Raw genomic sequence first — 25,509 nt, forward strand, 5'->3', positions numbered from 1 at the left:
CAATTCTGAAAGCAATTTTTTGACACATTGCTATGACCATTATAGTAGGAGGTTTTATGCCAGTGAAGTGATCGCCTGAACACCGTTATTCCACCATTGTGGAGGTGGGTGGGCCCCTGTCTGAGGCTTTTTCCTCCGTTAAGACTGGTCTCTGCTTGTGTCTTTTGTTTACTATACCTTCAATTTTTCCTTTTGGTGAAAGTGTTTCTTGTGATTATTAGTGATATTCACCATATCCGAGTTTTTGTGCTATAATTTTGTGATATATTAGAGAAAAGCCAGGTTTTCAGTTGTTTTCGGAACAGTTGGAGGGAGCCCAGGTTCCGCAGCGGGATAGTGTTTAATATCTTGGAGTCCTAGACTCAAAATGATCTTTTAAGGCAAAAGTAAAAAGTTTCCTTTAGATTGAGATTATTGAGACGTTTGAAAACATTATCTGTAAAGAATTTTCATATAGTGTTACAGGCGTTGACTTTATTCATACTGACTTATTATAATTCACTTTACTTAGGTTGTTCTGAAACCATGGTCTATTCAGCACAGATTATCTAAAATTCCACTGCCACATTGCTATTACACTTATCTAGATTTGAACATCTCTCTTCCACCTTGAAGGAGTTGCATTGGTTGCCAGTATACTGGCATATTAGATCAAAATACTTGTACTAATTTTTAAAGCCTCGAATAATGTAATGTAATGTAATTTATTTCTTATATACCGCTAAATCCGTTAAGTTCTAAGCGGTTTACAGAGAGATATATATTAAAGGATACAATAAAATAAGATAAATAAATAAAGAATAGGTACTTTGAAATTCCCTTTCTGTCCTGAAGGCTCACAATCTAACTAAAGTACCTAAGAACAAACAAATTAGCAAATAATAGAGAGGAAAATAAAGATAGAGGAAATGAGATATGAAGCATCCTAACAAGAATACATAGAACTCTCAAATACCATACTGTTAAAAACAAGAACGTACATTCCAAATTAATAATGTAATGGAAAGAAACTAATTAAATAGAAAATAATTTTAAGAATTAAATCAAATATAGAAATGTAAAAGGAAAAATGAAGCCCCACTTGCTTTGATAGCATTACTGAGATTTTATCATCCTGCACAATGGTCTAAGATCATCAGAGAAATTATTATTGGATATTCCATCAGTAGAACAAGTGAGATTGGAATCAAACCATGCTGCTAGAACAATTATATAGAGCAGTTAAGAAATATTTTAAATAAATAAATATTTTGTTCTATCTTTTTTTTATGCATTGGTTTCTTCCTGCAGAAACCAGAACTGGGATCTATTGCCATAGGACTTTGTTCACAACTACCCAGAGATTTTTCACCTATTGCATATCCCTTCTCAACTTAGATTACTCCAGTCATTGCATTGGTAAGGGCCCCCTACTTTCGGACTCCTGTAGGAATGCTGAAATGATGATACCTAAATCCATCCACTGAGCCCCTCCCCCCCCAATGGATATGAACACTATCTAGAAGTCTAGATCAGTGGTTCCCAACCCTGTCCTGGAGGAACACCAGGCCAATTGGGTTTTCAGGCTAGCCCTAATGAATATGCATGAAGCAAATTTGCATGCCTATCACTTCCATCATAATGCAAATCTCTCTCATGCATATTCATTAAGGCTAGCCTGAAAACCCGATTGGCCTGGTGGTCCTCCAGGACAGGGTTGGGAATCACTGGTCTAGATTATCTAGTATGTGGTATTCCCAACCTCCTTGATACATGAGGTATTTTTTCTCATATGATTATTTCATTTGCGTTTCAATACCACTTTTAACAGTACAAAAACAAAGCAAAGCAAGGTTTACAGTCTAAAAATATAGGCCCCCCCTTTTATCAAGCCACGTTAAGGGTTTTTATTGCCGGCCGCTGCGGTAAAAGCTCAGATGCTCATAGGAAACAACACCAACCCCTAGCCTTAGGTGAGCTTTGGCGGCCCTATGTGCCTCCCTAGGCTCGCGAAAATGCCTATAATTTAGGAGACCCTCCTTCAGGTATTTTTTTTAAAAACCTACATCCTGATTGGCTGGCTAGACAGCGGTAGGGTGCCTACCACCACCTACAATCAGGATGCCTTTTATAGAATTTGCCCTTCAGTGCCCTGGGCCGCGGTAGAAACCTCTAGCGTGGCTTAGTAAAAGGGGGGGGGGGGATAGATCCCTGTGGGACTTCACATTGAAGATTTTGGTTAATGAAAGGAGGGGGGATGAACATGTTTTGACACTAAAAGACTTATGTTTGAGAATATATGAGAACCAGTTGAAAACTGTGCTTGATTAACCAAGGGTTGAAAGTCGAGCCAGTAGTATCAAATTGATTTTCTATGTCTTATGTGTATGGAAATTTTTAAATAAAGCTAAAAAAAATCCTTTCAACATCCTAGTACAGAAAAGCCAAGCATAGACAGAGCCTCACCAAACACAGAATCAATAAATGCAACTGGAAGCCAAAATTGTGAGGCACAAATCAGACTGAAAGACCCAGGGAGCCAGACTTGCTACAGGCTGTGGAACAGAGAATAAATGGAAACCAAGATGATTTCCTTGCAAACCTGAGAAAAGAAGAATCAGAAAAGTTAGCCATAGCCAAACTAGAATAACAAGCGTAGTGTCAAAATATGTCATATCTTAACACAGGGCAAAACACACACACACACACACACACACACACACACACACATCATCTTGATATAGTACCCGTCGGTAGTACCACCTGAACAGTTTACATAAATAAAAATATACATTCACTTACATAAAAACAACAAATAGGGAAATGAAATTATAATATAAATCTATAAAAACTTGGAAACAGCAATGTGGAACACCCTTCCCCCCAACCCGGGCATAAAGGACTCAGCCTAGAGAGGATGATGACTTCTGTGGGTTACCGTATTTTCACGCAAATAACACGCACCCGTATAAAACGCGCACACGGATATAGCGCGCAGAAATCACGATGATTTGCACAAAAACTTTGATATACCGCGCTCACGGGTATACCGCGCATGCTGCCCGACGCTCCTTTCGTCCCGCCCTGACTTTCCGTGCGCTGTCCCGACTCTCCGTTCACCCCCCCTGACTTCCGTGCACTGTCCCCCCTTGAAGGTCTGTCCCCATCCTGAAAGCCTGATGCCCCCCCCCCGACGTCCGATACATCCCTCCCCCCCCCCCCGAAGGACCGCCGACTCCCCAACAATATCGGGCCAGGAGGGAGCCCAAATCCTCCTGGCCACGGCGACCCCCTAACCCCACCCCGCACTACATTACGGGCAGGAGGGATCCCAGGCCCTCCTGCCCTCGACGCAAACCCCCCTCCCCCCCAAGAACCTCCGACCGCCCCCCAGCCGACCCGCGATCCCCCTGGCGACCCCCACGACCCCCCCACCCCCCTTCCCCGTACCTTTGGTAGTTGGGCCAGAAGGGAGCCCAAACCCTCCTGGCCACGGCGACCCCCTAACCCCACCCCGCACTACATTACGGGCAGGAGGGATCCCAGGCCCTCCTGCCCTCGACGCAAACCCCCCTCCCCCCCAAGAACCTCCGACCGCCTCCCAGCCGACCCGCGATCCCCCTGGCGACCCCCACGACCCCCCCACCCCCCTTCCCCGTACCTTTAGTAGTTGGCCGGACAGACGGGAGCCAAACCCGCCTGTCCGGCAGGCAGCCAACGAAGGAATGAGGCCGGATTGGCCCATCCATCCTAAAGCTCCGCCTACTGGTGGGGCCTAAGGCGCGTGGGCCAATCAGAATAGGCCCTGGAGCCTTAGGTCCCACCTGGGGGCGCGGCCTGAGGCACATGGTCGGGTTGGGCCCATGTGCCTCAGGCCGCGCCCCCAGGTGGGACCTAAGGCTCCAGGGCCTATTCTGATTGGCCCACGCGCCTTAGGCCCCACCAGTAGGCGGAGCTTTAGGATGGATGGGCCAATCCGGCCTCATTCCTTCGTTGGCTGCCTGCCGGACAGGCGGGTTTGGCTCCCGTCTGTCCGGCCAACTACTAAAGGTACGGGGAAGGGGGGTGGGGGGGTCGTGGGGGTCGCCAGGGGGATCGCGGGTCGGCTGGGGGGCGGTCGGAGGTTCTTGGGGGGGAGGGGGGTTTGCGTCGAGGGCAGGAGGGCCTGGGATCCCTCCTGCCCGTAATGTAGTGCGGGGTGGGGTTAGGGGGTCGCCGTGGCCAGGAGGGTTTGGGCTCCCTTCTGGCCCAACTACCAAAGGTACGGGGAAGGGGGGTGGGGGGGTCGTGGGGGTCGCCAGGGGGATCGCGGGTCGGCTGGGAGGCGGTCGGAGGTTCTTGGGGGGGAGGGGGGTTTGCGTCGAGGGCAGGAGGGCCTGGGATCCCTCCTGCCCGTAATGTAGTGCGGGGTGGGGTTAGGGGGTCGCCGTGGCCAGGAGGGTTTGGGCTCCCTTCTGGCCCGATATTGTCGGGAAGTCGGCGGTCGTTCGGGGTGGGGGTGCGAGTGGTCCTGCCGGGGGGGGGGATGTATCGGACGTCGGGGAGTCGGCCGGGCAAGAGGGCTTGGGCTCCCTCTTGCTCCGATCGTGGATGCGGGTGCGGATGGGAGCGCGTGCAAGCGGTCGTTCGGGGTGGGGGTGCGAGCGGTCCTGCTGGGGGGGTGAATCGGGCGTCGGGCGGGGTGGGAACTATGTTTTAAAACTTTGGTATACCGCGCTCACGCATATAACGCACGAGGGGTATGCGCGGTAGGTAAAAACGCGTATAACGCGCGCGTTATATGCGTGAAAATACGGTATATTTGCATTATTGTCTTTAAGGGCTCTTTCGTTTAGACCAGTGTCTCTCACACTTTCTCGAGCCAGGGCACACTAAAGGTAGTGGCCACCGTTCAAGGCTCCCACTGTGATGATATCAAGCGCATGCGTGACATCATCATGCTGACATCCATGCATGTGCAGAGGCCCTCCAGCAGTGACGTAGCTTGCATATGTGACACCCGGGGCCCATCATTTTTTTGACACCCCCCCAACTGTATGAAAACATGATTTTTAGTAACAATCCACACGTCACACATGAGTGAGCACCTAGGAAAAGGCAGCATCTTACATACTGCAATGAGCAGTACAACATCAATACACCCATTGTAAAACTAAACAAGCCAGACTAGTACAGATCAATCCTAACAAAAAACCACAGAACACAGAAAACACCTTCGCCTAGTATGGAATATGTAATCACAAACTAATCCCTCCCCCTTTTACAAAACTGTAGTGTGGCTTTTAGCCACGGTGGTAACAGCTCTGATGCTCCACAGTTTTGTAAAAGGGGGGATAAAATAGAAATACATAGACAAAGGTTAAATTGAACCAGCAAGAAGCTGGACTCTGCATACAATGCTCCACAGAAACAGTGACACATGTCTCCTAAAGCAATAAATAAATAGAAATTTTTTTTCTACCTTTGTCTTCTCTTTTCTACCTTTGTGGTTTCTGCTTTCCTCATCTTCTTGTAACTCTCTTCCTTCCATCTACTGTCTGCCGTCTCTCTTCCCCTATATGGCATCTTCTCTCCTTCTATGCCCCTTCCAGAAACTGTATGCCTCCCCCTTCCATCTCTCCTTTCACCCTCATTGGTCTGGCATCTCTCTCCTCTCCTTCCCACTCCCACACCTCTCCTCTGCAATCCCTTTCCCTTTTTCCCTCATTTTCCTTTTCAATTTATTTTCTGCATCTGTCTAGATTACTTTCGTACTACCCTCTCATCAATGTCCTTTTTTACTGTCTACCTAAAGCTTGCCACCTCTTTCCTTCACCCCTCCAGTGTTTCCCTAACTCGATCCTTTTCTCCCCATCATGTGCCCTCCTTTTAATTATCCCCTCCTTCCATCATGTACCCTCTTTCTCCAACCCTTCCATCTAGTACCTTCTCCTCTCTCTGTCCACTTCCATCCAGCGTCTGCTCCCCTCTTTCTCTCCTATTTCCTTCCTGCATTTGCTCCCGTATCTCTCCTTTCTGAACTTCCATCCAGCATAGGCTCCCCACTACCATCCAATGTCTGCCCTTTCTCTCTCCATCCACCCCTCTTCAATCAGCATCTGCCCCCTTTCTTTCCCTGCAATATCCTTCCCCCTTATGTCTCTCCCCTTTCTCTGTACATCAATTCCATCAGCACCACCCTTCCATAACATCCTGCCCCCTTTTTTTCGCTCCACCACTCTTCTATTCCAGCAGTCCTGCTCCTTTCTCTCCCTTCATGCAGCAAGGTCCCACGATGACTGTAGCTGCCGGCTGCCAGTCCACCCCACTCCGATGTACTTGCTCTGGAGCGGACTCTGCAGCCGCATGCTGGAAGGTCCCACGATGACTCGTCTGCTGGCTCTGCTCCAGAAGTAAGTTACGTCAGAGGGGGTGGATCCGACAGACGCAGGGAGTTGCGGCAATGTCCCGCAATGACTGCGTCTGCCGGGTCCACCCCCTCCGATGTAACTTACTTCTTCCGGAGCAGAGCCAGCAGACGAGTCATCGCGGGACCTTCCTGCACCTCAGCGCGGCTGCTGACTCTGCTGCATAGAAAGTAAGTCAGAGGTAACGTGACCATTTATTTTTTTCATCAAAAGGGGACATCTATTAATTGACTGTGTATCCTTTCTTTCATTTCTTTCTTTCTGCACTCAGGCCCAACAATTGTCCCTTTCTATTCCCTCCCTCCTTCCTTCCCATGTCCTTAGTGCCCCCAGTGCCTCCTTCCCGTGTCCTTAGTGCCCCCAATGCCTCCTTCCCGTGTCCTTAGTGCTCTCAGTGCCTCCGTCCTGTGTCCTTAGTGCCCCCAGTGCCTCCTTCCCATGCCCTTAGTGCCCCCAGTGCCTCCGTCCTGTGTCCATAGTGCCCCCAGTGCCTCCTTCCCGTGTCCATAGTGCCCCTAATGCCTCCGTCCTGTATACATAGTGCCCCCAGTGCCTCCTTCCCATGCCCTTAGTGCCCCCAGTGCCTCCGTCCTGTGTCCATAGTGCCCCCAGTGCCTCCGTCCAGTATCCATAGTGCCCCCAGTACTTCCTTCCCGTGTCCATAGTGTCCCCAGTGCCTCCGTCCTGTGTCCATAGTGCCCCCAGTGCCTCCGTCCTGTGTCCATAGTGCCCCCAGTGCCTTCTTCCTGTGTCCTTAGTGCCCCCAGTGCCTTCCAGATTTTGTCCACCCCCAAAGCCAGCCAGCCTGCCTGCCTACCTATCTCCCTCCCTGCTGTGCTAAAGCCAGCCAGCTTGCCTGCCTACATCCTTCCCTCCCTGCCACAGAAAAATAAAGCCTCTCTCCTTTTTTCCCCGCGGTCCGCATCGGTACAGTCTTACCTCCCCGCTGCTGCTGCTGCTAATCGCCGACAAGAAGTCTTCTTTCCGACGTCAATTCTTTTTTTTTTTTTTTTTTTTGGAACTGTGTTTTCTTTCTTTTTTTTTTTAATTCTTTATTCATTTTCAAACTTACAATAAATGTGATAATATATCCAAACAAATTAACCATAAATATATCACTTAATAATCAACAATGGTACATATGATATTCTCTTATCTCCCACCCTACCCACCCTTATCTATCATATAATCAATACCTTATACAACATGTAACAATAAAAATACCCCCCCTTTCCCCTCACAATTGAACTTGTAGATTTAAGGCAGTGATTGGCTAGCCCAGAACGTCCTCTCCGATGTCAGAATTGACATCGGAAAGAAGACTTCTTGTCGGCGATTAGCAGCAGCAGCGGGGAGGTAAGACTAATGTGACCATTTATTTTTTTCATCAAAATGGGACATCAATTAATATTCAGTTCCGCCCTAGCCCACCCCCAGCCCCGCCCCAATTTCTTCCATTCATTTTCATGTACACACAATATCTTATTAATTCATAATGGTAAACATAAAATATATTAAAAAAGCACACGGTACGCAGAGAAAATGTTAATTATCATTTAAGACAGTGGTTCCCAAACCTGTCCTGGGGGACCACCAGCCAGTCAGATTTTCAAGATATCCCTAATGAATATGCATGACAGAGATTTGCATATAATGGATGTGACAGGTATGCAAATCTCTCTCATGCATATTCATTAGGGATATCTTGAAAACCCGACTGGCTGGTGGTCCCCCAGGACAGGTTTGGGAACCACTGATTTAAGAGTTTCAGGGATTTTTTCAAAGATGTCAAACAGATTACTTTAAAATATGCAATATCACCTCAGTAATTATAGAAAAATAGACACAAATAGTGCAAAATATAGACAGCAGATATAAATTCTCAAAACAGACACATTTTGATCACTAAATTGAAAATAAAATCATTTTTCCTACCTTTGTTGTCTGGTGATTTCATGAGTCTCTTGGTTGTGGTTGAACTTCCTTCTTCTGACTGTGCATCCAATCTTTCTTCCCTTCTTTCTTTTGCATCCAACATTTCTTTCACAATCCAGCCCCATCCCCTTTGGGTCCAGGTCTCTCTCTTTTCCCTCTATTAACCTCCCCAGATCCAGTGTCAGTTCTCCTTTGTACCGTTGTTCCTGGTCTCCCTCTCTCTCCCTCCCTCTCTGTCTGAACCTCCCATAGTCCTGCATCTTCCTCCTGTCTTTCCCCTTTTGTACAGGCCTTTCTCTCTGTAGTCTTTCTAATCTGCTTACAACCCCCCCCCCCCTTTCTCTGCCTCTTTCTCTCCTTCTTTCCTTCCTCCCTCCCAGCAGATTTTAGCATATCTCCTCCTTTTTTCCCCTCAGATCCAGTATCTGTCTCCTTCCTCTTTTCCTCCTTCTAGGTCTGGTATCTGTCTCCTCCCCTTCCCCCCTGCTCTGGCATCTCTCTCTCCGTTCCGTTCCTCCCGTTCTTCCCTGGTCTTCCTTCTCAATTTATTTTCTGTCTCTGTCTAAATTCTTTTTTATTATTCAGTCCTCAATTTCCCTCTTTTACTGTGTCTACCTATAGCTTGCCACCTCTTTCCCTCACCCCTTCCAGTATCTAACTCTATCCTCGTCACTCAATCCAGCATGTGCCCTTTTTTCTATCTCCTCTCCACTTCCTTCCAGCGTCTGCTCCCCCTCTCCCCCACACTTCCATTCAGTGTCTGTTCCTCTCTCTACCCCTTCCATCTACTGTTCACCTTCTGTCTCGCCCCTTCCAGGCACTGCCCTCTCTGCCCTTTCCATCCAATGTCTACCTTCTCTCTCTTCCATACAACATCTTCCTTCTTTCTATGCTCCTTTCATAACTACCTATCCTGTGCCCCTTCTCTCCTTTGTACATGATTGATTTTAGCTCTGCCACCTCTCTATTTTTTTTCTCTCTGCCACCACCCCATCCTCTATGCTCTGGCATCTCTCTCTTCTCCTTTCTTTCCTTCGCACCCCCACAGTCTGGTATCTTCCCTTCCCTGATTCTCTGGCATCTCTCTCCTTTCCTTTTCTTCTATTTTTCCCTCTCCATGCTCTGACATCGCCCCCTTCCTTTTCCCTTAGGCTGGCATACCTTCCTCATTCCCTCCAAGCCCTGGCATCTCCTTTCATTCCCTCCCTCATCTTCCTTCTCCCTCCAGCTGAGTACAGCAACACTCTCCCCTGCAGCTCTGGACTTCCCCACACCTGCTCCCCCAAAATTGCCATGCTTCGGTTCCTCTTCTTCCTTCCTCTGCGGCACCATCAGCTCTTACTCCCTCTAACGCCGGCACTGGAGCTCCGGACTTCCCCACACCTGCTCCCCCCCCCCCCCCGGATCGCTATTATTTTAAATGTTATGGCAGCCGGGCGCTGTATCCGTCAGAGGAGACTTCTAACCTCGGCCTGCCCTGGAACTCTTCCTGCACAGCCGCCCGCCTAGGCAGGAACAGGAAGTCACTGTTGCAGGAAGAGTTCCGGGGCAGGCCGAGGTTAGAAGTCTCCTCTGACGGATACAGTGCCGCGGCTGCCATAACATTTAAAATAATAGCGATTCGGGGGGGGGGGGGGCAGGTGTGGGGAAGTCCGGAGCTGCAGGGCCGACGTTAGAGGCAGTGAGAACCGGACAGCTAAGCGTCCAACGTCGCCTTCAAAACCGGGCCGGCTGTGCACCCCCCCAAGGCGTGCAACCGGGGCGGACTGTCCCCCCGCCCCCTTAGTACGCCACTGCCCTCCAGACATGCCCTGAAATGCCAGTAGGTCATGCCAGCAGGGAAGTCTAACAAATATCAGCTGAGTACCCCCAACCACAGACCTCCCAAACTCTACCCTAGACTCACCCAAGCTCTTCCCCAAATCCAACCCCCTTTACTAATTGTTATGCAATTTTTTCCATTCATTTTTCATATACACACAATATACACAGCAGATATAAATTCTCAAAACTAATACATTTCTACCACTATATTGAAAATAAAATCATTTTCCCTACCTTTTCTTGTCTGGTGACTTTATTTTTCTGTGCTTTTAACTATGTTTCCAATGCCTTCTTATCCATTGACTGTTTTTCTCTCTGTCTTCACTTTCTGCCTTGCATCAATCTTTGGCATTAACTTAACATTCAATATTTCCATGTTTCTGCTTTCTTCTCAAAATCTACTTTTCCATGTCTTATCTTCCCTTCTTATCTCTCTCTCCTTCCCTCCCTATTTCAATGGTCTGACATCTCTCTCCTTTCCTCCCCCCCTCCCCTCCGTGATCCAACATCTCTCTCCTTCTTTTCCCCCTTCTCAGTCTGGCATCTCTCTCCTCTCCTTCCAAAATCTGGCATCTCTTTCTACTACCACTACTATTATTATTTCTATTGCGTTATCATATTCCCCTCCTTCCCTTCCATTCTCTAGTCTGGTATCTCTCCCTTCCTTTAGTCTTCCCCCCCCCCCCCCAGTGTAACATTTCTCTTTCCCTTCCTCCTTTCTGGCCCCCCTCCCAGTCAAGTTTCAAGTTTCAAGTTTATTTAAAATTTCTTATACCGCCCAATCAACCTTCTAGGTGGTGTACAAAATCATAAAAACATACTTTAGTTAAAATACATATTTAAGCTGACAAAGCATCACCAAACAGTAACAATAACTTATGATGACTTTTAAAAACAAAGACAAACAGGAACAAAAGGTAAAAAGGCAAGAACTACAATAGTCAAAGTAAAAGAGAACAATTAGGAAAAAAACAATAGGAGGGGCTGGTATAAATAATGTTGAACTCAATTGCTCTTAAAAGGACAGTTAGGTTTCGAAGGCATCAAGAAAGAGAAATGTCTTTAGCTTTGTCTTAAAATTATTAAGAATTGATTCTTCGCTTAAGTAATTTGGGATACTATTCCAGAGAGTAGGGGCAGTAACAGAGAAGATAGTAGACCTCATTGAATTTGTATATTTCAGTGACGGAATAGAAAAAAGGTTATTGGCTGTCAATCTTAGAGTATTAGAAGGATTATAAGGGGTAAGAAGATTATTAATAAATTCGGGTTGATTGTTTTGTCTGGTCTTAAATGTTAACAGAATAATTTTGTAAGTGATTCTGTGTTCCACTGGCAACCATTAGGCTTTTTGCAAGAGGGGGGAAACATGGTCGGATTTCTTTGCATTGAATATAATATTTACAGCGGTGTTCTGTATTATCTGGAGTATTCTTATTTCTTTTTCAATTATGCATTTATAAAGGGCATTTCTCCCTCCTTTCCACCAGTCCAACATTTTTTTCTCTTTTCCTCCTGCATGCTTCTCTTCTGGTCCTCCTTCCCTCTCCCAATCAACATCTCTCTCTCTCCCCCTCCATGAGTCCAACTTTTCACTCTCTGCCCTCTCTCCCTTCCCCAGAGTATGACATTTCTCCTTCCCTCCTTTCTGTCCTCCCCATCAATCTTGCCTTCTCCATGAGTTCAACACTTTCTGCCTCCTGCATGCTTTCTCTCTCTGTCTTTCCTCTTTCTTCGAGTGGCATCCATCCCTCCTTCCCACCCCCAAATCAACATGCTCTCTCCCCATGCACCATCTTACCCTCCCCTCCAGTGTGTAGCACCTTTCCTTTCCCTCCCTTTCTGCCAGGTCCAGCAGCACCTCCTCTCCTTTCATTTTACCTCCCCCCCTGTCCAGCATTACCCCTTCTCCCCTCCTCCCCCCTGTCCAGCAGTACCACTGACCCCTTCCCTGCTCCCCATGTTCAGCAGTACCCCTTCTCCCTTCCCTCCTTCCCTGTTGTCCAGCAGTACCCCATCTCCCTTCCCTGTCCAGCAATACCCCTCCTGTCTAGCCTAGCGGCAGCTCACTGTGTGCTTTTAACTTCGGCACACAGCTGCTGCTAGCTGTAGTTTAGCCGCGGTTTCATCAGGCAGCCTCGCGGCCTTTGCTAGTCCGGCCCACTTCGATGATGTGATGAGGGCCAGCCTAGCAAAGGCCCTGAAGCTGCCTGATGAAACAGTGGCTAAACTACTGCTTAGCGGCAGCTGTGTGCTGAAGTTAAAAGCACACAGAGCTGCCGCTGCTGGTCTGGGGTACGGAGACGAGGAAGGCAGGAGTCCCGGCAGATACGTGACCATCGCGATGATAGAAGAAGTCAGCTGACACAGGCGTCAGAGCTTCTCTTCCTGCCCAGTGAGCCATGACACACTTAAAATCACAAAAGGCACACTAGTGTGCCACGGCACACAGTTTACTATACACTGGTTTAGACAGTTCTTTTTTAAGAATTCTGTACATGGCAAGCCACAAGCTACATTTGATTGGTTGCTGATATATCTAGTGCTTTTGTGTGATATTTGTGCCTGTATCTGAGATCAATAAAAGTTATTTTAAAAAAATTACAATACAATGATAGTAAAGCATAGTCAGATTAGTATTAAATTAAAACAAAAAATGCCATCTATAACTGACCACACTCTTTCAGGTGCCCTGATGTTGTATGGTGAGAGCCTGTTCTATAATGGCATCTAGGTGCCCAAATTCCATTATTAAATACGTAACCCAGCTTTGGCACACCTAACGTTTATGCCCCCCTAGTTATGCCCACTATAGAACTGTTGCAACTACAGTTGTGTAAAATAGTAAGATAGTAGATGACGGCCAGACGGTCCATCCAGTCTGCTCAACAAGATAAACTCATAAGCTATGATGCAATACAACATATGAATACTTATTTGCCACATTTATGTGCCACCTCAACCACAGCAGTTTACAATAAAATATACAGAACATAAATAAATATGGCAAGAGCAGGTGTATAAGTGGTGGCTCTGTAATTCCCCATGTATAGGGTTACCATATTTGTGAAGTCATAAGAGGACACATGATCCCACCTCTACCCCACCCCCCTTCCTACCAGTCTTGCTCCTGCCACGGCCTCCCCCCACCTCCTACTAGTCTCACCCTTGCCCCACCCTACCCCCTACCCTTCACCCATTTCCTTAGTCCCCCCATCCCATCCTTTGTGCCCTTTTAGTGCTTCTCTCTTTCTCTCCCTCCAACCCCTTTCCCCCACGTGTGCTTCTCTCTCCCTCCTTCCAATCCCTCTGTGGGTGCTTCTCTTTCTCTTCCCTTCCCTCCAAACCCCCCATGGGTGCTTCTCTCTCTCTCTCTCTCCCTCCTTCCCTCCAAACCCCTTGCAAGTGCTTTTCTCTCTCCCTCCAACCCCCTCCCCCCGGCAGGATCCAGTGGCGCAGGCTCTCTTTGTCTCCAGCTCCGGCCTATTCCAAAGTCAAGTATGGCTCTTTCTTGTCTCCACCTATCTCCTGCACTAAAATTTAATCTTCGAGCCAGCCAGCACTGTCAGCAAGGTGATCCTGCTGCCATTCTCCTGCCCCAGAAACCTTCTCTCTGCAGTGACTTTCTGTTCCTGCTTAGGCGGGACACTGCAGAGAGGAGGATTCCAGGGTAGGCCGATGGCAGCAGTCTTACCTCACCTACGCTGCTGGCCAGCCGACCTGAAGATTAAATTTCAGTGGAGGGGATATGTGGGAGACCCTGGGCAGTTTAGAAAACCATCCAGACACCCAGACAGTCCTCTAAAAAAGGGGGCATGTCCAGGTAAATCCAGTTGGCCGGTAACCCTACCCATGTAAAAGCCACACTTACATTTATACACTATGATACTTCTGCGTACCCTTACAATATAGAGCTTAGTCTCTTTGCTGTCACTTTGGGGTGTAAGTGTACATTTATCCATAAAAGTACTGGTATTCTGTACATTTACATAATCAAGTGGTGCATAAATACAAATTATCTTTACTTACATTTAAATCTCTATTATATAAAACTCCAGCTTTTATTTATAAAGCATTGATACCTTATAATTCTCCCAAATTTTTGAGATCAAAGACCAACTCTTGTTGGTCATCCCCACTCTCAAAATTATCAATACTCGAAGGCAATTTATTTTTACTGTTACGGCGCCTCAGACCTGGAATTCACTCCCGCTATACTTAAGAGAGAGGAAGAATTTGGAAAAATTTAAGAGCAAACTTAAGAGCTTTCTTTTTAAAGATGCGTTCAATACTTAATTGAAATGTTAATTTGCTCTTTCGTCAATTGCTCTTTTGTCTACTTTTATTTTACCTATTTATTTGTCCTTCGATTCCTGTTGTGTTTTACCTTTAATTGTTGATTCTTTCCTATCTAAGATTATATTTCTATCCCACCTGTCCTATTGTATTCTTGTCTTATCTTAATTAGTTTGTTTTGTGACTTATCCCCTTGTTAATTATATGATCTATTTTTTGTATATTTTAGACAATTTATTTTACCAATTTGAACATCGCTTAGAATTTGGAATAGGTGATTAATCAAATAATAAATAAACTTGAAACTTGAGAAAGCCAGGGTGAGGGAGACTATAGGATGTTACCCTTCCCCTTAAGGATACTGCCTCACAGTGTCAGAATCACCTTAAGATCCATAGTCCTGCCCAAGGAGGAAGTGACGGGGGGGGGGGGGGTAGAGCCAGAAGAGTAGGAACTAGGACAGTGACACTAAACTGTTCAAAGTTGTTAAAACGCATGCGGATTGTGAAAAATTGCAGGCGGACCTTAGGAAATTGGAAGACTGGGCGTCCAAGGGGCAGATGAAATTTAATGTGGACAAATGCAAAGTGATGCACTTGGGGAAGAATAACCTGAATCACAGTTACCGGATGCTAGGGTCCGCCTTGGGGGTTAGCGCCCAAGAAAAGGATCTGGGTAACATCGTAGACAATATGATGAAATCTTCCGCCCAATGTGCGACAGCGGCCAAAAAAGCAAATAGGATGCTAGGAATTATTTAAAAAAGGATGGTTAACAAGCCTAAGAATGTTATAATGCCTCTGTATCACTCCATGGTGTGATCTCATCTGGAGTATTGCGTTCAATTCTGGTCTCCTTATATCAAGAAAGATATAGCGGCACTAGAAAAGGTTCAAAGAAGAGTGACCAAGATGGTAAAGGGGATGGAACTCCTCTCATATGAGGAAAGACTAAAAAGGTTAGGGCTCTTCAGCTTGGAAAAGAGATGGCTGAGGGGAGATATGATTGAAGCCTACAAAATCCTGAGTGGAGTAGAACGGGTACAAGTGGATCGATTTTTCACTCCATCAGAAATTACAAAGTCTAGGGGGACACTCGATGAAGTTACATGGAAATACTTTTAAAACCAATAGGAGGAAATTTTTTTCACTCAGAGAATAGTTAAGCTCTGGTACGCGTTGGCAGAGGATGTGGTAACAGTGGATAGCGTAGCTGGTTTTAAGAAAGGTTTGGACAAGTTCCTGGAGGAAAAGTCCATAGTCTGTTATTGAGAAAGACACAGGGGAAGCCACTGCTTGCCCTGTATCAGTAGCATGGAATATTACTACACCTTGGGTTTTGGCCAGGTACTAGTGACCTGGATTGGCCACCGTGAGAACAGGCTACTGGGCTTGATGGACCATTGGTCTGACCCAGTAAGGCTATTCTTATGTTCTTAAGTGTATCACAAACTGTGTGTCTCCTGAGATTTCAGGTGTGCCGCGTCACACTGGGGAGGAGGAGAGGCACCTGCTGACTGCCTACAGGATGTGCTTCTCGCGGCGAGAGGCATGTCCTGTTGGCAATCAGCCAGTGGCCAATGCCTCTTTTTTTTTTAGTCATTTATCTTCCACATATCCTACAATTCTATGTGGATTACAAATTATTCAGGGACTCAAGCATTATTCCCTAACTGTCCCAGTGGGCTCCCACTCTATCTAATGTACCTGGGGCAATGGGGATTAAGTGACTTGCCCAGTGTCACAAGGAACAGTGCAGAATTTGAACCCACAACCTCAGGGTGCCAAGGCTGTAGCTCTAACCAGTGTACCACACACTCCCACTTCTTCTCTCTGGCCCTCTCCCCTGCTGGCACCCCCTGCTGCCGGCTTAGGGCCCTTCTGAAGGGCCTTTGCGCACGCGCAAACATTGATGTGATGGCATCATGCATGCGTGTGACATCATCATGGTGACGTCTGTGCACTTCTGTTTGCCTCGAGCTGCGGCCACTACATTTAGTTTCAAGTTTCAAGTTTATTATATTATTTGATTGAACACTTTTCAGGATACAAAGCGTTTTACAAAGAAATAAAATTGGATTTCTTAAATCACAAATACATCGTAAATAAAAATAATTACTTTAAAATTAAAAAACAAACCGGGGTAACAAACCACATGAAACAATAGGAAAGGAGGAAAAAAAGAAAAAATACAATAAAAAAAAAAAAAAAAAGTGCCATGGCTCAACAAAGTTTGTGGGACACTGAACTAGGAAGTACAGAAGTTAGGGCCACAGCTAGTTTAAGGAGGCCCAGAAGAAGCAGCAATGATCCAGGGCATATTCCCGCTTCATCTATGTGTGAATTGCCACTGCTACAGTCAGGCAAGTCAAACCTCACTCAGAACCTTGCCGCTTTTGCATTTTGCCCTAAGTACTTGAGGAATCAGATCAGGGACCAGTAAATTGTGCTACTGTGCTGAGCGACAGTAAGGTACCCAGACTTGAAATATGTTGCTTTTGTTTCTCCTACCTGTGAATGGAAAAGGGCCTTGACCTAGAGCAGGGGTGTCAAAGTCCCTCCTCGAGGGCCGCAATCCAGTCAGGTTTTCAGGATTTCCCCAATGAATATGCATGAGATCTATTTGCATGCACTGCTTTCATTGTATGCTAATAGATCTCATGCTTATTCATTGCGAAAACCCTGAAAACCCAACTGGATTGCGGTCCTCGAGGTGGGACTATGATACCCCTGACCTAGAGCTTTAATAAATTTTATTTTTCATTGTCTGCAACTGCTGCTCTAGGCCCACTCTTGTTCACGTTACTCTAGTCAGTGACAGAATTGCCCTTCTCTGTGGGGAAGACTGCTAGCCATTAATAAACAGCTTCTGCTTGGAAAATTTTAGTTTTTAAAAACAGGGGCTTGCTGAATAATTTTATAAGGTTTTAAAATTTGTTAGAGTTGTATTGTCCAGGGAGGGAATTAAGATCTGAAAATGGTATGAGACTATCAATGGAGAAAGAGAGGAATGTGATGCATACAAGGGTTGGGAATTCAATGTTTTCAGTAGCAGGGGTTAACTTAAGGTTTAAGATACCAAAAGTATTTATGTACTCTCAGATACCCGTTACACGGATCATCAAAGATCTCAATGGGTTTGTATATGCGGGTTCAGATATCAATCATAGAGTACCGAAAATGCAAAATAGTGCTCTAAAGTGCTATAAGTGAATAAATAATCAAAAATAAAGATATTAATGTGAATATATTGCACTTATCTTAATACACCCTACGGGACCCGTTTCACCCGACTTGGGCTTCTTCAGGGGTCAAATATCTAAAAGTAAATACAAAAACATATTAAAAACATCTTAAACCCTTAAAAGTAAAATAACATGACAACGTGCCTACAATGTTCAAATATTAAGAAGTTAAAACTTACTAGTGTTGTCTCGGATTAACAAGACAAAAATGGCGCTTTAGCATTGAGAACGCCAGCGCATGCGCTCTTTTATGCTAAATTCATACTCAATATGCGCATGCGTAAAAAATGTAAATAATTTAAATATTTTAAATATTTTAAATATGTTAAATATGTTAAATGTAATATCACAATCAATAAAACACCCTCCAATCTATGGTGTTATTTAAACCCTTAGGTGTCATGGTTTGAAGTCTGTAAATCCACCTGATTTCTCTTTGCGCAAGACGTTTTCTCCTATCACCCCCTCTAATGTTAGGTTCCTCCCTATCAATGCAAAAGCATTTTAGATCTTCAAACTTGTGTTTAGCAGTAGAGCAATGATCTACAAGAGGAGCTGTCATCTTATTGTGTTTTAAGTTAGACTTATGTTCAATAATGCGAGTTTTGAAACTTCTAGTCGTCATTCCAACATATATTTTTTTACAGGGACAGAGAATAGTATAAATCACAAAATCAGAAGAACAAGTCAAAAATTTTTTAATAAAATATATTTTACCATCCACTGGGTTGGTAAAAGAATTTTGTGTGATAGTCAAAACACAAATACTGCAGCGACCACATCTATGAAAGCCATTCGGTAACAAGTTTCTATGAGGATCTTCTACGCTTGTATCTCTGGTTGACGAAAACAATTCCTTCAGATTACGTTCCCTAGAAAACGCCATTCTTAATTCTGTTTTTTCAAAAATTCTGTTCGACTGAAGATAATACAAACTTCCAATAAGTTTGAATTTGATTTATATTCCAAACCTACTGATAGAAATACTTTTTTAAATTTCAATAGCTGTCACCCTTACAGCCTCAAGAAAAACTTACCATTCTCACAACTTCTGCGTATCAAAAGAAATTGTACCAAAGATACGGATTATTCCATGCATTCAAAGAATTTTTTAAGAAAACTAAAATATAGGGGTTATCCTAAGAACGTACTAAAACAGTCACAGAAAAGAGCTAAATATGTACACAGAGAGTGGCTTATGGATGAAATGAAAAACAAAACCAACGATCTTAATGACGAGATAATGACATGTGTGTTGAAGTATTCTAATGATGGTAGTGCATTAGCTAAGATCTTTAAAAACAACTGGAAAATAGTTCAGTCGAACAGAATTTTTGAAAAAACAGAATTAAGAATGGCGTTTTCTAGGGAACGTAATCTGAAGGAATTGTTTTCGTCAACCAGAGATACAAGCGTAGAAGATCCTCATAGAAACTTGTTACCGAATGGCTTTCATAGATGTGGTCGCTGCAGTATTTGTGTTTTGACTATCACACAAAATTCTTTTACCAACCCAGTGGATGGTAAAATATATTTTATTAAAAAATTTTTGACTTGTTCTTCTGATTTTGTGATTTATACTATTCTCTGTCCCTGTAAAAAAATATATGTTGGAATGACGACTAGAAGTTTCAAAACTCGCATTATTGAACATAAGTCTAACTTAAAACACAATAAGATGACAGCTCCTCTTGTAGATCATTGCTCTACTGCTAAACACAAGTTTGAAGATCTAAAATGCTTTTGCATTGATAGGGAGGAACCTAACATTAGAGGGGGTGATAGGAGAAAACGTCTTGCGCAAAGAGAAATCAGGTGGATTTACAGACTTCAAACCATGACACCTAAGGGTTTAAATAACACCATAGATTGGAGGGTGTTTTATTGATTGTGATATTACATTTAACATATTTAACATATTTAAAATATTTAAATTATTTACATTTTTTACGCATGCGCATATTGAGTATGAATTTAGCATAAAAGAGCGCATGCGCTGGCGTTCTCAATGCTAAAGCGCCATTTTTGTCTTGTTAATCCGAGACAACACTAGTAAGTTTTAACTTCTTAATATTTGAACATTGTAGGCACGTTGTCATGTTATTTTACTTTTAAGGGTTTAAGATGTTTTTAATATGTTTTTGTATTTACTTTTAGATATTTGACCCCTGAAGAAGCCCAAGTCGGGTGAAACGGGTCCCGTAGGGTGTATTAAGATAAGTGCAATATATTCACATTAATATCTTTATTTTTGATTATTTATTCACTTATAGCACTTTAGAGCACTATTTTGCATTTTCGGTACTCTATGATTGATATCTGAACCCGCATATACAAACCCATTGAGATCTTTGATGATCCGTGTAACGGGTATCTGAGAGTACATAAATACTTTTGGTATCTTAAACCTTAAGTTAAACCAGTCTACAATAGAGTTGATCTGTGGATTACTTAGACTTGGTACATTGTTTTTCATTTAGTTCAGTAGCAGGGGTGAAATTTTGGAATGCATTGCCAGGTCAGCTGCGTTTATGCAAGATTAAAACTACCTTTAAAAAATCTTTTGAAGACACAGTTATTTGTTGATGCGTTTATGTGAGTAAAATAAGAATGGTCGGGAGTCACGTGATGCCGAGTAACTGATCGGACGTGCCTCTGCACAGCACCGGGCCATGCAGCCCTGATTTCTGCATTTTAGCACAAAATCGCTATCCTATACTTCTCCTTTTATTTATTTATTTATTTATTTATTTATTTATTTATTTAGATTTATATCCCGTTCTCCCAGTAGCTCAGAACGGTCTACAAGTAAACATACACAGTAGAAGTAATTCGGCAAATAAGATGTACAATAGGTTTAGGTGCTTGGACATACAAAATTGTGCAGTATTTATCAGGGTACAAACAATTTTTCAGAGTACAGACAATTTATCAGAGTACAGACTAAGAGAGGACTATACTGAAATTTAGGAGAAGTTAAATAGGGGAGAGAAGAGTGAGGTGGGGTTTAAGGGGGGGTGTAGACTGAGGGAGATCTTTAGTTGAAGAGGAGGGTCTTTACCATTTTACGGAATGTCAATAAAGAGTTCTGTTGCCTGAGTTGGGGGGGGAGTTTATTCCAGAGATGTGGGATGAAGTGGCTGTAGGATCGTTTGCGGGCAGTTTCTGAGAGGAGGGACCTTCCAGGGGGAATGCATAGGCGTATTTCCGATTTTGAGCGGAGGGAGCGAGTGGGGGTGTAGATGGGAAGCTTAGATTTTATGTAGGAGGGGGTGGTGGCATAAATTCTCTTGTGGGCTACTGCTAGGGCCTTGAAAGCACAGCGCTGGCTAATTGGGAGCCAGTGTTCAGCGCGGAGTGCTGGGGAGACGGGATCATGGTAGTTGAGGTTGTGTAGGAGGCGGATAGCTGCATTTTGGACACGTTGGAGGCGTTTGAGATTATTTTTGGTTAGTCCATTAAATAGGGAGTTACAGTAATCCATTCTGGAGAGGACATATGCGTAGAGGAGTTGGGCGAGGTCAGGTGTGGAGATGTAGGGTTTGATCCTTTTCAGTTGGCGGAGGTAGTAGAAGGAGGTGGAGATTACTTGGGATATGTGGGCAGATAGGGATAAGTGTCCATCTAAAGTTACTCCTAGGCTGCGTACCTGATCTGTTGCCGTTAGTAGAGTGGAGTCCCATGCTAGGGTAGGACGTGTGAATTTGGTGCTTTTTTTCCTGATCCATAAGAGTTCTGTTTTAGTGGCGTTTAGTTGAAGTTTGTTGTTTGACATCCAAGTTTTCATATCAGAGAGGCAATGTTGGAGGTTAGTAATTTGGGACGATCGGTTCTCGCCTAGTGGGAGGAGCAGCTGGATGTCATCTGGATGTCCTCTTCCCCCCGCTGACTTCCTGGGATTGTGGGGTGCTCCCGGAGTGATATTTGAAGGGCCCCGTGCTCGGAATGACGGCGAGAGCACAGCAGGACACCCATGGGAAAGTAAAGCTCCCTGAAACAAAAATGGCGGAAGGCCACGAGGTGCCAATGTTTACGATCCAGGAGGCGGCCATCCAAGAACTAACTAAATCGCTTACCCTCGTCATGGAAGACAAACTTGCGAAAATACAAACATTCATGGAGGACTTTCGAGAAACGATTGAAACCCATGCAGGCAGGTTACAGAGGGTGGAGGATAGAGTGGTCCAGCAAGAAGATCGCACCGCCAGCTTTGAGGAACGATTGCGGGCCCTGGAGACCACTAAGACTGCCTGCTTTGAACGCCTGGATGACCACGAAAACAGGAGCCGTAGGAACAATTTGAGATTCATCAGGCTGCCTAGCAACATTAGGGACGTTGACCTGCGAGCGTGCCTGGAAACGTGGCTTTCGTCCGCTTTGGAGCTGGACGCCTCGGGGGAGAAAGTGCTAATTGAGCGCGCTCACAGGGTGGGGAGCAGGAGAGAAAACGAGCAGCGGCCCCGTCCTGTCCTTGCACGCTTTCTTAACTTTGCCCTGAAGGAGCATGTTCTTGCTCGCTTTCGGCGTGGGGCAGGATTTGTTTATGAGGGGCAGAAGATTTTAGTCTTCCAAGACTTCTCTCCACAAGTGTCCTCTAGGCGCCGGGCAATGGCGCCACACTGTAACACCCTTTACCAAAGAAACATACGGGTGTCCCTGCTGTATCCAGCCAGAGCTCGTGTCTCCTTCAACAATAAGATTCATTACTTTGAGACACCGACTGAGCTCGAGCGGTTCATTCAGAGCCTGCCGGCGCCCCTACGCGAGGAACCTGGGACTGCCTGACTCCCCCCTGGTGTGTTCTACATCTACATCTAGCACCACTACCTGTGGTGCGGGGCGACTATGGAGCTCTACATGTTGATGGAATGAGGAGAATATGCGGCGATCCTAAGGGGCTTTTTCATGTGATTCCTGATGGCTCCCTACACTACCTGGTTTGATGCAGAGTCCCCATGCCTACGCCGTCTTTTACTGTGTGCGACCGGATGGGATCAGCGTAGGTTGCAGGGGCATTTGGGAGCCCCCGGCCTCCTGTCCTTTCGATTCACCCTCTGCTGGACTTTTCTGACCCTCCGGGAGCACAGTACAGACCTACAGGGAGAGCGGTGGACTCGGAGGATCTCTTCTCCCACCTCCTTGAGGGGGGGCTCTGCCTCACAAGCTGGATTGATATGATAAGCCATAAGAGCTGGTATGACGGTGCCCGCTGCTTCTCCTGTATACCTGATATGCCGCTGAAGCATGCTCCTCTGATACTGTAAGACCTAGCGTACGGTGCTCCAGCACTGTGGAGACGGGGTGTTCTGAGGGGCAGCTTGAGTCAGCGGGCACTCGTTGTGCTGCTGCTCCTCTTCTCAAACTCTATGTGCTCCACTACTGAACAGGACTTGTTGCCAGTGCTTTCTCTGTTTTGATGGTGGGACCGCAGGCCAGCTAAGCCGGTGCCAAAGGGCCATTTCAACAAGGGGGTACACTTCCTTATTAAGGAGCTAGGCTTGCTGGACTCTTGGCGCACACTGCATCCCACCGAACTTGACTTCTCTTTCTACTCTCACCCTCACTTGTCTCATTCCCGCATTGATTACTTTCTCATCTCTGCTTCTCTGTTTCCGAACCTGTCGGCTGCGAGCCTTTCGCCACCACTAGTATCAGACCATGCTCTTTTGGGCCTTGACTTACATTTTGGGTCCCAAGACGTGGGACGTGTCTGGCGGATGTCCCCTTTCTTTTACAAGGATGCGGAGTTTCGTAAATTCTTTCAAAAGCGGTGGGATGAATTCCAAAATACTAACTCAGTGGCGGATGTGGACCCCGTTGTTTATTGGGAGGCGGCTAAAGCGGTTATGCGAGGACATGTCCTGGCTTACTCGGCGTCCCTGCATAAAAAGAGAGACGGGAAACTACTGGCTCTGTCGCGGGATCTTGCTAGCTTTCGATCCCTTCACATTTCCCGACTCGATGATAACTCTAAACAGGCCATGTGCGCCATCAAGGAAAAGATCAATCTTCTCTTGGAGCAAAGGGCCAGAAGTAATATATACTGTTACAAATACAAACTCTACCGCTGGGGGGATAAAACGGGGAGGTTGCTGGCTAACCTGGTGCGCCCGCATAAAACTCGTCATACTATTACTTCCATTAAGGATAAACAGGGCGTCACGCATGTCACCCATTCGGCCGTCACGGAGCAGTTTGTGCAATTCTACTCTGAGCTGTACGCGGCACAACCCTATGACGCGGACGCCAGCGATAAGTTTTTTCGGGGTCTTTGTCTCCCCACCTTGACAGATGATCAAAGTCTCGCTCTTAATGGACCTATCTTGGGAGAGGAAATGCAGGTTGCTATTAAAAAGCTCAAGCTAGCTAAAACGCCGGGCCCCGATGGCTTTGGCCCGGAATTCTATAAGTTACTAAATCCACTAGCTCTAGCCTCCCTACAACAATATTTTATAGGACTGCGTAGTTCTACTCCCCCAGGTGATTCTCATAACAGAGCGCACGTTATTGTTCTCCCTAAGCCCGGGCGCCCGCTTGATGCTCTAGGGTCTTACCGCCCTATCTCCCTTCTTAACCAAGATAAACTTTTGGCTAGTATTCTGGCGGCGCGTCTCAATAAATTCTTGCCCTCACTCATCCACGAAGACCAAGTCGGTTTCGTACCCGGTAGGCACGCGTCCATGAATCTCCTGAAGGTTCTAGCAGTGTTACAACACCCTCGCGCCGTCTCCGACAGGGCGCTCATCACTAGCCTGGACGTAGAAAAGGCGTTCTACATGGTCTCTTGGCCCCATCTATTTAGGACGCTTACCCGCTTCGGGATCCAGGGAGACTTTCTCGCATGGTTACTGGCTCTGTATCATCAACCCACATCGCAACTCTTGGTGAATGGTGGAGTTTCTGACCCCTTCCCTTTGGGACGGGGCACGCGTCAGGGCTGTCCCCTTTCGCCCCTCCTCTTTCTTCTCTCGCTCGAACCTTTGGCAGCTCGAATTCGTCAAGATGCTCAGTTAGAGGGTCTTAAGGTGGGCAACAATGAATTTCGCATAAGTATGTTCGCTGATGACATGCTCTTATATGTCAATAATGCAGACCGGAATATGCCTGCTCTGATGTCCATAATTCGAGCCTATGGTGTCTTTTCAGGTTTGAAAATTAATTTCGATAAGACGGAGGCTCTTTTGTTGAGGGGTTCGCCGACGGAGCCTTGGTGTAGGGGCCTTGGCGTGGGTATTGCCCCGGGAAAGTTGAAATATCTTGGTATCATGCTTTACAGAGACCCGCCCAAGTTGTACGAGGCTAATATTTCTGCTGCCATCGGACGGATCAAAACTCTCTGTCTTAAATGGCAATCGCTGCCTCTATCGCTCTTAGGGTGCGTGGCCTTGGTCAAAATGGTGATGTTCCCGAAATTACTATACCCACTGCAGACTATACCTGTATGGATTTCCCGTTCGGATGAGCGCGCCTACCAATCCATCATTTGCGCCTTCGTGTGGAGGGGGAAGAAAGCACGTATTAATTCAATTAAATTGTCCCAGAGCCTTGAACGAGGGGGCTTAGGCCTGCCCGCTCTGCGTATCTATAACGTTGCCGCGCTCCTTCGCTGGATTCATGAGCAATTGGTTTCCTCGCGCCAATATTCCCCTGAATCTCTACTCGAGGACTGCTGCCTGCCTTGGTCCTTCTCTTCCTTTCTTCATGGAGCGAGAGGTGGGGGCGCGAGGCCCCGCTCCACTGTTCTGCCTTTCCTCCTTCCTTTCAGACGAGCGTGGCGCTGGTGGCGTATTCTTCAGAACCGGTTGCCCGCCGTATCCCCGTTTC

At 45.8% G+C, this 25,509-nt stretch overlaps 1 protein-coding gene across 7 annotated transcripts in view; it reads right to left on the reverse strand.

Annotated features, from left to right (window-relative positions):
* MCHR1 (melanin concentrating hormone receptor 1) overlaps nucleotides 1-25,509 on the reverse strand; it is a 97,374-nt gene that overhangs the window by 59,992 nt on the left and 11,873 nt on the right. Inside the window, exon 1 of one of the 7 annotated variants that reach the window (XM_033929687.1) lies at nucleotides 2,446-2,532. The exons of the other annotated variants lie outside the window; for them this stretch is intronic. The gene's annotated coding sequence lies outside the window, so the exon portion shown is untranslated. Of the gene's footprint in view, nucleotides 1-2,445; nucleotides 2,533-25,509 lie in introns of those variants that run through there. 7 annotated transcript variants of the gene reach the window in all.

The sequence above is a fragment of the Geotrypetes seraphini genome, chromosome 2, assembly GCF_902459505.1.
Source record: "Geotrypetes seraphini chromosome 2, aGeoSer1.1, whole genome shotgun sequence".
NCBI classification, from domain to species: Eukaryota; Metazoa; Chordata; class Amphibia; order Gymnophiona; family Dermophiidae; genus Geotrypetes; species Geotrypetes seraphini.